We start from the raw sequence: 14,727 nt of genomic DNA, 5'->3' as shown, positions 1-14,727 counted from the left end.
TTTCCGTATCTCTGAAATTAGAATATGAAGTAGATGCAGCATTTCTTTCATTTATAGTTACTAAGATTCTCCTGTTGCTGTTGGGTTTTTTTGTTGATAAAATGTGAACATATTTGTCACAAAGCTGTTCCTTGTCTATGTGACACTTACAATCCTGTATTTTTATTCAACAATATCTTCTACATAATCTGCATGTTTCTATTAGCTTGTGTACCCTAGATCAATGAGGGATCATTTCTGTAATTGCTTCAGTTGTCTCCTCTATTATTATCATAGTAAACGTGCAAGTGAGTGGATTTCTTGCCCTGGGTAGGCAATTCTTGTGCAAACTTTGTAAAACTGAGTTACAGATTGTTTCCACTGTGAATCACAGTCCTTGTAAGATGATGACTTTTATGGTAATGTTTAACCTGAGTAGAATTGTTTTCAAACATATACGGTGCATTTTTGGTGAATTCTTTTTTTAACAGTGCTCCAAAATAAAACAGAAAAATAATGATTCACATCAGCCGGTGTATTTCCTTCTCCACTTAATGTTGCCTGTTATGGGAAGTATATAGCTTTGAGAGGTTGAATCATTATTTATGAGGATCAGTAGAGCTGAAGGGTGGCACTGCAACATTGGCCATATGTAACTGCACTGAAAATGGAATTTGTATGGGATACCGCTGTTGGTGAGTTATGATTAGTGCCTGGGGAATTAGAAAATACTACTTCTTGTTTATGTTTCTTTTCAAGCAATTTAAGAACTTGCCATTCAAGGGAGATTAATTTTTCTTTTACCCTTTTCTGTTGCAAGGTTACAGTTTTTATAATTCAAGATTTTGACACATGCTTTCTATAATTTTATTGTTATTTAAACCAATCAATCTGAACCTTTTTAATATCTTTTACAAGGGGAAGCATGTTTTAAGGCAGACATGCTGCACTGCAGGTCAAGAAACATTTTTAATTTAGAAAAGTGTTCTAAATCTATCTTGTTTGGCTCCTCACATTTCTGAAACTGTTATTTGAATTCTAAATAGTGTTGGCTTCATTCAGGAGATCTGTCTTTTAATGGTTTGTCGAGAAGCTTGTCACTTGGGATGGGACAGGGAATTGTACAGGGTAGAGTTACAAAGCTACAGTGAACTATTTCTAATCTTATTGAGTAAAAATATTTACTACTATAAGCATTTATAATACTCAAATTAATAAATTCATTCTGAGGTGGTTTTAAAACCAGCTGAGGGTTCTTTAATCAGCATCACACCAAATCTTCTTAGCATTTTCTGTCATCTATTTTTGGGAGATATAAATCTATATCTTGTTACAGTGCAAATATGCAACTTATGTCTGCAACCCGTTTTCTGCTGTCAGGAAAAAAAAGCTTATTCCCTACTGTTGAAGTTATCTCAAGTTGGACGTGCCTTAAAAACCTTAAAATTAAGCAGTATAATAAACTAATGTGGTCTTTATATAACACATTTTCTGAACCCTTTTCTCAACATATTAGATATCACTTCTGATCCACCATCACTGGCAGAAGGTGCACTGGGCTGCATTCCTTCCCTTCGGCTTTCTAGTTTGTGAGGTAGTCAGTCTCTTCTCAAAGGGAATCTCATGAGTAACACACCATGATGTGTTGACATTCCTACTGACATTACTTTGCCAGAAAGCATGAATGGGGAAGAAGGATAAATGATGTGGGTGTGTTCGTTGGGATCTCTGGAGTTGAAGCATATGCTGCAATATCTCACGGGATTCCAGCCTTTTTGCTTACCAACAGTTACTAGAAGGTGTTTGTTTCTCCTGATGTTTATGGTGCTAGCTTTCTACCTAGCCAATGTAGCAGAGCTTGTGGCTTTCTCCTTGCCTGCCCTGAACAGTGTCAGGTTAACTGTGTGCTTGTTTTATTAGCCTAGCGACCTGTTCTGTGGATTGCAATGCTCTTAGTAAGGAAAGGCTAGCTGTTGTCTCGTCAGTCTAAATCACGCACAACTCAAGCCAGGTTAAGAGGTAATGTGGTAAGAACTTTTATTTGTAACAACTAAAATAGGCAACAGACTTAGAAACCCTTATGCAAGATATAGGCAAAAAAATAATAAGCAAAAATGCTTAATCTAATTTCACCCAGATTATCTCATTATGTGTGCGTTTTCAGACTGAGTGTGCGACTGCAGTTTCTGTGAGGGCCTCTCTGCACTGTTATAATATTACTAATAAGCAGTCATGTCTGAAGTCATGTCTTGGTCTGAAGAGAGGCCTTTGGCAGAATGCCATGCTGCTGCAGGGCTTGAGTGGACCCCAGTGATTTTGCTTATTCATGCAAATGAGTGGGACCCTTTCATTGTGACTTGACTGCATTTAGGCTTGAGAATAAAAACTTGGATAAAAATACCACACGCTGAATGTCTCCCACAGCTGCCAGGGAGCTTGACCAGCTCAATGGCAGTTGCCAGCATCTGCTTCAGGAAATGCCACGAGCCTGTTGATCAAGCTGAAAGAACTTTATTCCTTGTGTTCTACCTCAGCTGCAGCAAAACGTCCAAAGTTAGGGCCTTAATAGCAGGTTTCTGCTTGTTTTGATTGATTAACTACTCATTTAGGCTACAGCTATAGGTAGTTACTGCTCACGGTTACAGAAAGCCTGTCTTGTTTCACACCTTTATTAGGAAACTCAGGCACAGCAGCCTGGCCTTCCAGGCACTGTGTTTGGAGTTCTTGGTTGTGATGTTCTTTGGATGGATACCTATTGTTAAGTTTCTAGTGACTGGAAGGCATCAGAGAAATCAATGATGAGGCTGCAGAGACTTTGCAGGTTTCTTTTGCTTTGTTATCAGAAGTACTAATTTTGAGTCCGTGCTTTGAAGAGTCAGCAGTGCAACCATTTCTAACTACATTTAACTACATGGGCTGACAGAGAGGATTGCGGATTATTTACAACTCTTCTGTAGACTATAGAAAGTGACCCAGACCACATAGCTTCTTGCCTTTACTAGAACCTATGGAAGAAAAGTAATATTCAGTTCTGTAAAATTAGTACTTTTCCTTATACTGAAAGCAGTAGCTTTTTTTTTTTTTTTCCCTAAAGGCACAAGCTTAGCTCCTCAGTTTTAGAATAGTTACAGTTCTGGATTCTGTTTTCTGGTTCATCACCAACAGGTTTATGGTTTTTAGGCTAAATTGTAACATGCTAACTCTGTTCCATGCCAAGCACCATTAAAGCCAGTGGGAGTGTTCTTAAGAGTACATTAGCATTATTCATTGTTGAGATCTTCAGTCTGCCCTAAACTCTATGAAGTTGCAGTTCTGCTGTCCCATTGAAGCCATATAGCCATTCTGCCAGTTTAACTGGTGGCCTGCTCCCAGATCAAGAGAAGGGGCTTGCAGAGGTGGTATACGCGTAGTAGGGACAACTGGATTGCATGAAGCAATCATCTGCAAACATCCAAGTAAGTTCATTTTTGCTAGTGATATCTGTGAGCTAGGTTTGGCAAAATCTAGCAAAGATGATGGGGGAATACAACAAGAAAAACTTTGCAGGAAGTTTTCATCTTCAATAGCAAACAGAAGAGGTGATAGCTTTCATTTCCAAGTCTGTGCCTGTGATGAAGTTGTCTATCCCTCCGTTTACACAAATAGTCTTCATGCTGGATTGCCTTGATAACAGAGAAACATAAACCAGTCACTTGGACATGGACGTCATCCTCCTGCTCAGAAAGAAAAGAATAACAGAACAGTGACAGAAACTCTACTGAAGTGAAATCTTGGGGAAAAAATATTTTTTTCCTCTTTCCTCTCCATTGTGTGACTGAAAGAGGTCCTGCATTTACTGGCAAGAAGACATGGAACAATATGCACTCCAGCAACCCTGGAACAGTGTGCAGATACCCCTGGGAATTGTTTCTACTGGAGAGAGTTGAGGCAGCAATAGGTTTCTGGCTTGCTATTTCTGCAAAACTTTTTTTTTTTAATAGCTAAGGCTATAAATAGTTGACAGTTCTTAAATTGAATAATCCTCTCTTCCTCTCCAGGATGAGAAACTGGATCAAGATTTTCAAAGCCAAAAGTGTGCAGCCAGATATCACTATTAATCATCTGTTTGTAATGTTGCTCAGATTTTGAGGGAATACTCTTCTTGTTCCTGTTTTGTGTATGATGAAAAGACTCACCAAGAGTCTTTCCAGTGGGCCAGTGGCAGAACCAGAAGCAGGACTGAAGTCTCCTGCATTTCAGCTCAGAGCTCTGCCTGCTAGGTTATATCCTATTGTATAGCCATACTTAGAAATTAGAATCACTTAATTTTCAAAACAGTTGAGCCATCTGTGACTCCACCTGGTTTGGACATGGTTTACTAAGAGATCACTGCTTTTGAAAGTTGGGTTGATAAAGAATTACATGGTAAAATATTCAAACCACAGGAGTGATTGAATTTCCAAAGGGCTCACAGGCACATGCACTAAAGCAGATAGCTTCAGTGACTTTCACATGTTACTCAAGATGAGAACTGGTGGTCACTGATCTGTGTTTCACTCACACCTTTTGCTGGGATGTGAATGGTTAAAGGTAAGGAGACGTCACCTGTCCTGCCATTTCTGCTACCAAGGTGGTACTTCAACTACAACTGAGAGGGCTTACAAGGCAGAATATTTCAGTCTTAAAAATGGGATTTTACTCCTTATATAATTTAAGAGGGTTTTTTCAGCATCTTTCCCTATGAATTTACTTCAGAGAAGATAGCTGTGAAAGTGCTGGCCATGGCGATCATAAGAGAAATAGGTAGTTGCGTGTACCAGGGTTGCATGTACTCAGTGTTGGAACAAAGGGGCTGCCAGTTATGAAGGATGCATTGTGTGCATTCTTAGTTTTTACCTTTTGTAACCAGTCACCCAATCCCTGTTAGATTTCAACTTGTCCAGTGCAGAGTATATCTATATTTGGGTTCTCTGCCTTCATGTATCCTACAACTGATGCTTTCATTAACATTTAGGGTGACCACATAGGTACTGACATCCTTCACAGTGGGAAACTTTGTTGTATTGATTTGGAGAGGAGGAGCTTTACTCTGGCACATCAAATGGTCTTTCCTATAAACGCTTAATGTGGAGCCAGTATTTAAGAAAACCATTCCTCTTCAGTTAGAATAGCCTGAAAATAAAGGTAACAGTTCTGAAACACCCTTTTGACAGGAGACTTTTTATTATTTTATTTGTGAGAAGGTGAAGCCTCTTGATTTCAGGAAAAGGATTTTTAAATCTACTTTTGGAAAGCTTGTAAAAAGCTATTAGCAAAATATACAGTAGTGTGTATTGTGAATCAGGTTACCTGCACTGTTTTTTATTAAGTAAAAAAATTATCTGAGGGGAATATATAACACACCAGAATATTGATTCAAATCCTATCAAATTGAAACAGAAATATTTTAGATTGATGCATTGATTATGAAAATGGTGGTTACTAGCTTAGAAATATGTAGAGATTTGTTTGAGCCACAGGGATAGAAAACAGCTTAAAGAACATGTCACCTTCCAATTTGCAGGACAGCGTAAGGTAATCCTATGAGATAAAAGTCAGTGGTGAAGTTTTCTCATGCTTAATTGAACCAAGTATATATATTTATGAGTGAATTAATAAGCTATTCCACAAATATCCTAGCTTTCTCTGAGAATTGTTCAGGAAATGAAAAGCACTTATGTAATGTTAAAGGAATGAAAGGAAAATTTCTTAGCATTAGAGAAGGGAAATTAAAGCTTCACTCTAAAATACTTAGGAATAACTATACTAAGAAACTAGATCATTGCAAATGCAAAGTACGTGCAAAAATGCATTTTGAGAGCACATCTCAGAACCTATTAAGAGTGTTGTAAGGAGTCAGTAGCCCTAATTTTTAGATGTGGCCAAAAAGAGCTTAGAACTGTGCATGAATGTATGGTTGCATTTGTCCAAATGTTGTTTAAACTTCCTTTTTCTCCCTTGATTCTGGATGTGCCTTTTGCTGTGACAGCCAGGTAGAAGAAGCTGAAAAAGTTTGCTGTAACATCCCTTGTTTGCCAGCAATTCCAGGGAGAAGTATATGTGCCAGGAGGGCCTGAGCTATATGGGATGCCTGAACGTGCCATGTACTCCAGCTGCAGGGAGTATGTGGCAAGCAGACCACTTCTGTGTCACCAGGAGCACCTCTTACACTGGGGTCCTAGTTGTTCTTGGTTAGCACAGGTGGGCAAGTGTGCTATGTCCAAGGAAAATGTAGGCTTTTTAGAGGTTTAAGAGAGGTATGTTACAGATTTTTTCCAGTTAGTGCAGGGCTCTAATTTTCTTACCTTTGCAGTTCATTTGCTTGAGTTAGTGAAAACAGGCTCATCTGGTGGTGGAGCTTCTTGTTTTTCCTAAGGTAGTTGCCCACTTCTTATATTCCAGTTAGAATCTTCTTGGCTATGAACTACTGAAAAGGTCATAGTTCCAGAGTCCAAGTCAAAGAAACTTGGCTGGCAACTGCTTAGTAGTCTTGTAAACCTATTAAACCTCAAGAGCGAAAGAGACACAAAGGTCTAGAGTTAGGAATTAGGATTTAACAAATTCTCAGTTTCACCCCTTTCCTAGGATGACAGCGTGTAAAGAGCTTTTGGAAAGGCTTTGCATCTCTGTTGGAACCCTCTGGCATTTTACTGAAGTCATCTTTATTTGTTTTTTAACCCCTATCCCTGATACCAAGGGTTTTTCACTTTTTTGATATAGCTTTATGATTTTACTTCCAGGCAACTCCGTCATGCCTTTAGATGGGTCGCATATTCCTCCTCCTCTATACTGGTCTAGGATTTCCAATTATTTCCATATTCATTGAGCTCAGTCACTACACAGCCAATTGAAACAGGCAGGCTGCTCAATGTCTTTTCCACTCCAGGAGTAATTTAATCAGGGAGTGACTGTGTTATTTTTTCAGAGAGCTGAGCTGTGCATGCCAGGTGATCTGGAGCTGAGAACAGCATCATTATTAAAAAGGCTTAGGGATTTCATGCCACTTTGTGCTTCTGCAACTTGTAGTGCAGCTAACGGTACCGTCTTCATAGTTTTTTCTGATATGCATGGTTCAAAAGTAATCAGAGGAGGTGTAGAAAAGAGGATGGATGAGTCATGGGACTGTATTTATATTGTATGAGATTGAATTTCAAAGCTGTTGGGTCCTGCGAGATCCTTAAACACTGCTGTATTTATTTTACTGAAGTGCTGATACTCACAGAGCAGATTATTTCTTCAGTTTCCCTCCAGAGTTCCATCCTAGAGTTAAAAAAATCTTTAACGGAAGTTTGATATTGGTATATTCCCACAGAAATATTTCAGCTTTTGTAAAACAGCAAGGGAGAGAACTGGCTGTGAGGGGAGAGTCTTCGGGGATCCTTGCATCCATTATAATCTTCATCTTGGCTGACTAATGTGTTCTTCTCCAGAGAGCCAGAGAGAATAGGTGAGCCTTTGCTGTTACGGGGAACCTTAGGTCCATCAGGTTTTCCTTCCACTTGGGAGAGCTAACTGGATATCCCTTGCTATCAAGGGGAGTCCAAGGGAAGGGTAAACTCTTTTCCAGAGTCACCAGGGAAAGAGAGAAGGTGGGGGTGAGACAGATCACAGTGCTGGTGTGATAAATATCTGTGCTGTGCTAATTCCTTGATGGTGAGTGCTATTATTTAGGTGAACATCAGGTCGAGGTGATATTTGCATTTTTCTTTGGAGTCTCTGGGCCAAATTGTGAGCTGGTGGGCATGATTTCATGCTGGTGGAATCACGCTTGGTCGGTTGAGCATCGCCTGCTGTGGGTGCCGCTGCAAAACTGTCCTCCTCAGTAATACTTTCCTGCTGCTTCTTAAAAACATTTTGGTTTCACCTTTATTTTTTCCTTAAAAAAAAAAAATATTAAAAAATCTGTGAATTCAAAGAATTAGAACCAAATGGTGTCCACAGTTCCTCTCAGCTGAGTACGCACCACCGTTAAGGTGATTTGTGATAAAATGATCTGGCTATCGAAGAAATCTATCTAACTGACATTTTAACCTTTACAGTGGCATGTTAAAAGCTTTTGTGGTGGTATAGGCCTCTTTAGTTTCTTGTTTTCTTGCCGCAACTGTCATGGGCAACTCCAGTCTTGGCACTTTTCCTCCCACTTCGTGTTTGAAGTAAATGGGCTTTTTCCAGTTAATGCCTATGATAACATATCCAGTGGGGAGGGAGAACCCCACCTTCTGGGGGATTCTGATATTTCACATTGAGATTTTTGGAAGAGTAGTACTGAGCGTATTAATAATGATGCTAACTCTTACACTGCCAGGGTTGGACTTGGATTGTCAAGTCCCAGGTGTCGTTCAGTGTCTAGTTAAAGTTCCTTGGCTGGGTTTCCATGACAGCCAGCAAAAAGAAGCAGCAGCAGAGGGTGATTTAATCTCAAAGTACATATCCACTTCTGATTTCTTTTACCATCTTATCAAAAAGCATAATTACAGTGTGCATTATTGTCTTTGCTACAGTTGGAGATACCAAGAAGCAGACAGTGCCAATGACTTGCACAGGACCATATTGCCTTCAGGAAGGAGACTTTGCTTGCATAGGCTGGTGCTCAGTCCTATAACATAATGATGCATATATCTGTCATCTATGAATTGATCAGGGTTGTCTTCCAGATGAGTTTACAGACCCTTTTGCCCTGGGAAAGACATTGAAACCTGCACATGGTGAACTAGAAAGTAGAGTTGTGTTTTGGAAGGGCTCTGATGCGCTGCACGCTAGTTACCTCAGTGCAGTGAGGGAGCTTTTGCTCTTTCTTAAAATGTCCTTTTGTGTTTATTTACATGGGGCTTTTTTCAAGAGAGAGCTTATTTCCAAGTGTGAGGGGCTGTAGCATAATCTTTGCCTGCTGAATGTCACAATCTTGAGTCATTGCTCCTAAGCTTATGTTACGTACTTTCTACTAAACTTTTGGTCTTTTCATTGCACTGATTTGTATGGTCAGTAGTAGCTCAAGGCAAGCGTTTCAGATCTCTTAGGACTGAAGCAACAAAACATCGAAGTGTTTTTGATCTGAAGTGAGAAAAGCAGGCAAGACTTACTCACAACTCTTTGCTGACACTTCTTCTATTATGTGGGGCAGTTTCCTTTGAGTTACACCTATTTTCTGGCTCAATCTTTAATTGTTTCCCTCAGCACACTGTGTCTTTTTCTTAATTTGATCTGGTTTTTTGATCATGTTGCATCTTGCTGGTGATCCAGATTAAAATGAACCTTTCACTTATGCTCTTCAAGAGTGTGTTTCAAGACAGAGCAGAAGAATTTCCAAATTGTGTTCTTGTTTTTCAGATCAGAAAGCAGCTAGGACATCAATACTTATCAGTAGAGAAAGTTTGTTGCAATTCACAGGGGAAAAACTGCTGTCTCTGTGTTGTGAAGCTGAAGTCAAAGTTAAGGCCTAATTCTGCATTTGATTCCACACAGGCCGCAGTTAGAATTTTATTTTTGCCAGTCTTCCAAGTTAAAACTGACGTGAAGGTGCTTTTGCTTTCATGTAGCACAGAGGTCCCAAAACAGCTGTCTTAAAATTAATCCAGACATGGCTCAGGTGATGCAGGAGATAACACAGAAGTGAAAAGCTTCAGTCTTGCCCAGCGTGTAATTCATCTAGCTGTAGGACGCCAAGCTGGCTTGTGATGTCAACATTGTGATATATCGGCACCATTGTCAATACTCCACTTTGTGTTCTCATCTGTCAAATAGTCTTGTTTAATTTTCAGAAACGTCAGCTTATACTGAAATCCAATTTTCTGGTAGGTCCTGGCGATTGAAGTTTGACTCCTGTTGAGACAGGACAGAGAGCTGTTGTATGTCGGTATTGCTTCAGCCTTTTTGGTGCTCCATACTTTTTGTCCTCATAGCTGCCTCCAGGACACAATCTCTCGTGCTGAACATCTGCGCTGGTCCAGGTTTTCACCAAGTGGATGGCCTCCCTCTTAGGCTGGCCTAAATCATGGCGTACTTACTACAATAATTTTCATCTTTCCTGCAGCAGTTCAGCATGTGCAGTTGTGACAGCCTTTACTTCGTGTCTCTTTCCAGGGTTCGTTTGACATCTCCTATACTTTTCTCTGTCTCAATGTTTGATTAACAGTTTACATAACTGTACTGTGATGCTAATTGCATTATCTATGAGTAATCCAAGGCATGCAGACTGACATTTGATTTTTCAGTGGTATAGTAACTGGGGAAGAGGTCTGCTTCGTCTTCACAAATACCATATTCCAATGCAACATATATTGTCTTATGTTACCATTATAATTTGTGCAGGATAGGCTGCAAAGTTTCTGAAAGATGGAAAATAATAATGGTTTCTTATGAAGTGATGTTGGGGTGCTTGGCGAAGCCGTGCAGGGCTGTGGCAGGGACCTGGACTCCCACACTGAGGAAAGAAACAGAATGAGGCTGACACAGACCGAAGAGGTAACACTGATAATCTGTAACGAGCTGGGAAGTTCCTCTCCAGGAACTGGAGAGAAATCTGGATTCAAGGTTTTTAGGGATGCTTCTTGCTCCCAGATGTCCCAGTAGCTCAGTTAAGGCTCCCGAGTGCAGAGCTGAGGTTGGCTTTTTGTCACAGAGCAAGTGCAAATCCATGCCAGAGAATTCCTCAGAAAACGATTCTTCCAGATGGCTTGTGGGAGATATCTAGGCTATGTTTTGACCTTATCTTTCAGGCAGGCTCTGTTGCTGCTCACCATGGCAATGGGAACATAAGTGGGGAAACGCTGGTGGTAAATAAACACTGATACCTTTGATTCAACTGCGTCACTGGACAGATGGCTAAGAGTCTCTGAAGCACAGAACTGTGGGTCTGGGGAGGGAGGCAGGAAAGTCAGAAGTGTATGGGGCGACAGAAAGCCAGGTAGCAACACATGCTTAAGGTCAGAGAGAAGGGCTGAGCTTTGTAAGACGACGATATGTAGGGATGTGTCTTTTCTGACTTGTGAGTTTTTTCTTCCCTTGGCTTATTGAGTTTCTGTGAACAAATTAAAGATGTTCTCTTTCTGATGTAGCTTGGCTGAGTCACTCCATTTCATAACAGTCACAAGTGCCCAGAAAGTTTGTTGTAGCTGGATTCAGGCCCATTGGGGCTTGCTGAGATAAATATACTTGGTGGGAAGAGGGGTGTTAAGAGCTTCTTAACCCAGCCTGCCTTTGGTCTGAGAGTCCCTTGCTGGTAGAGGTGCACAGGGAAAATAGGAGAGTCACTTGAGTGAGGCTCCCAGTCCACTCCTCACTCCTTCATGGGAAGAGGTGTTGTTCTGGTCCAGGATCTGTCGTGCTCTCTAAGGATCTCTTGAGGTTCTCTGCAGATATGTATGTCTTGAACATGTGGGGAGTTTTGGTTTTTTTCCCCAAACACATTTCAGAATCCAAGCCAGCTGCTACAGCTTCTTCCCTTCAGCAAAACCGCTTCAAACCATGTCGAGGTTTTGTGGCTCTTTGTAGCTGCAAACCTGCTTGCAGCTGATTTCTTTATGTTGCAACAACATGATTCTAAGTGGTTCCCACAAACTCCCTCATCTTTTGGCTGCACTTGTTTACTCATAAATTCTTCCTTCTAAGCATGTTTTTCCATCCCTTCAGCAAAGCAAATGGAGTTGTGTGGCCCCAGCTCAGGTGTATCAGTGCTAATGGCCAGGCTGGAGGAATGCTTGAGGACAGCACAATCTACAACTTAACCCAGTCTCTCTGTTTCCTAGAATGAAGGTTTCAGGTTGGAGCATGTGGTTTGTGTTTTCACAAGCGTATGGCTTGTTTGCATGCATGCGGTCTGAGCGTTTAGCACATGAAAATCAGAACCTGTAAACAGCCTGCCACATTAGGGAGTCTAGGCTGTGCTCCTTGTTTACTTTGAGTATAAATGTCATCTCCCCTCTTGCATACACAGAGTTTGTAATTTGATTGCTGAGCTTAAATGGCATAGGCTTTGTACTGAATTTTAAAGTTTGTGTTTCTGTTCTTTAGTGGCCGTGCGCACGTGATGCAAAGGCACAGAGCAAGCTGGTGTTCTTTGAAGCTGCTTTCAGATGTTCTGTTACAATGTACGTGTCGAGATAATCAGAGGCATCTGACATTTTGAAATTGAACAGATAAATTAAGGAGAAAAAAAGAATGGTTATTGTCATTTTCAATGAAGTTAGGGCACGGACTGGTCTAGATAATGGCTCCTGGCTGTGGCACCTGGTCAGATGGTCTACTTGCAGTGTTCGTTAATAGCAGTTACTACTGCTGTACTGATGTTTTAGACTGACACAATACTTTACAAAGAATCAGTGCCAGAAAACCAGATTGAGATTCAGCAGTTAATACTGTTCTAAGCCTTGGAAAAAAACTCAATAATTTTTTCTCTTAATATGAAACTAAAACTTCCACCATAAATCATTATGACATTAGTAATAATTTAATTCTTCCATTTAGCTCATACATAGATACTTTCTATATTTTTCATTCCAAGTGACTTGGGAAATAAAACAAATGCAAAGTGTCCTGATGCCTGATTAGATTGACAGCATTCCAGAATAAATGGGAAAAATTATTGAGAAACTGCATGTTTACAAGGAAAAAAGTAGCGAAGGGTAACTAAATGTATCCAGCTGTAAGGCTCTGAAAGTAGTTTTTGTGTTGCGTCTGCTGTGCCTTTGAAATCTATCTAGGAGGCATAAAATCAGAGGTGTGAAAAGGTTTGCTTTCCATCACTACAGCTGACTTATTTTCAGTAGGAAATTATAAATTCTTTCTCATTTGATTTATCAGGAGTTACTGAAGTCATCTGCATGACTTCCTCATGTTATCTGACAAGTGTGAATAAGCTGTAGTGTCCGCGTTCTTGACGTTATGTTTCTTTGAATAGTGAGACAGAGGTGCTTTGTCCAGCATATTTTATGGACGGCACAGGTAAGTGTGCCTTGATGGTTTTCTGTTACAGTAGAACTAGTGCTACCTGTTTCAAATGTTGTTCTGCTAGTATTGCATCATCATTACCTGAACTCCTTGGGGAACTTCCCTTTTCTAAAGGCAAAAATTTCCAGTGACCATCCCAGTAATATCCATTCTGGGTGATGACTTCTTTTTAACACGTTTCCATGTCCCTCTCTAATGAAATGCAAATTCTAGCTCTGCTTTCACAGTACACCATCTTCTTTTAGCATGTCCTTTGTTTGAAGTAGCCTGACTCTGCAGTGTCCTAGCTGTGTGAGAAACCTCAGCAGGTTATGTCACTGCTACACTGGTGAAAGAAGCGGTGCATCCTTCAGACAGCTTTCTCAGTGTTCCCAGTGATGGATACAGTGTTTCCTAGCTGAGATTGATCAAGCGTTTACAGCACCAGGAAATGGGCATGCTGGGGTCTTTAAAGTCATGCACTTTTGGTGTAGAAAGTTTTTAAACTGAACAAGGTGGTCTGTCCTCCACGGGGATGGCGGAAGCATCATTTTGTAAGGGTTGGTTTGTTTGTTTTCTTTTTGAAAGCTTGCAGATTGAGAAGGATGAAGCCTGAGAACTGACCTGTCGGATGAATATAGCCTGCATTCTGCAGCATTGTGCCAAAGTGTGGATTTGGGCTGAGGGGGGGCTCTGTTTTGCCAGTGCTTTGGTGCATGAGCGGTTGAACTTTGTTTATATCATTGCAGGCCATAAAGTGTGCTGCTAAGGAATGCCCTACTGCATGAGCCTCTAGTGGAGTGTGTTCTCAGGGAATGACTCTTAGCCTGAGTTAGTCTGGGAAAGGAGGCTGCCTAAAAGCAGGTCTTCCTACCCTACAGTGAGTTGTCTTTACTTTTGCCTGCCTTTGGCTGGGTATTAGGGACCCACATCTAAAGGGACCTCCATGTGGAGTTCAGCATCTGAGGAAGCTCCTTCGCTGCTGCTCCTCTTGTCTCGCTTTAGACTATGCATCCTCTTTTTCCTGTGCTAATGGATATAGAAGGGCCCATCCTATAACTGCAACATAGGTTCTTTGTAGCTGTACTCCTTAAACCACAGATTTTCACTTATAAAGGAGAGTGTGCTTGGAGGGAGTGCATTTCATGGGGCATCTCTTCTGGAAGTCAAGAAGGAGTGGGTAGAGCCTCCACCCAGCAAAAGGTGCACATATCAAAATAGTGATCCTGAGGGTGTGCGCTTCTTAAAAGAAGGAAATGCAAAATGATGTTGTGAGATCCTGATCAAGGTATTTGCCTCCCATTTGCTCCTCAGATTCCTTCTCTCTGCCCCTGTGTGACAGATTCATGTGAAATTCCAGATCTGCCAACAGCTGAAGAACCTTGCTCTGTAGCTGCAATATGTGCACAGGGTTTAGTTTTATGCTCCTAATTTTGAAGGTTAAGAAGAGATTCCAGAGGAGTCCTAACTTCAAGGTATTTACCATTTCTGACTCTTTTTTCCTCTGGCTGGAGCCATACTTTATAGCACATTTAAAGTTTCTGGGCTGATTGCCAGCACTAATGTGTCCTTTCAGTAGACCAGCCAGGCTGGTTCTGCTAGGGCCTCTGAAATGGCATCTGTTAGGGAGAAAGAAGAAGCTATGGGCCTCTCTGGTATTTGATGCCTTGCTGTCACAACAGGTTCACTGGGGGCCCAACTGGACCTGACTTCTACTGTGCAAAGTGTTGAACAGTAGGGAACGTCGTTGTTCTGGGGAGCTTTACCATGTAGAGATACAAAATGGGCAGGAAGTTGACCTAAAGA

At 40.9% G+C, this 14,727-nt stretch overlaps 1 protein-coding gene across 6 annotated transcripts in view; it reads left to right on the top strand.

The window, feature by feature from the left end:
- The window catches only part of CSGALNACT1 (chondroitin sulfate N-acetylgalactosaminyltransferase 1), a 48,980-nt gene that overhangs the window by 4,732 nt on the left and 29,521 nt on the right, over positions 1-14,727 (top strand). The gene's annotated exons all lie outside the window — the stretch shown is intronic.

This window comes from Phalacrocorax aristotelis, chromosome 4, assembly GCF_949628215.1.
Source record: "Phalacrocorax aristotelis chromosome 4, bGulAri2.1, whole genome shotgun sequence".
Taxonomy (NCBI): Eukaryota; Metazoa; Chordata; class Aves; order Suliformes; family Phalacrocoracidae; genus Phalacrocorax; species Phalacrocorax aristotelis.
This window is presented reverse-complemented; position numbering and strand designations above follow the sequence as displayed.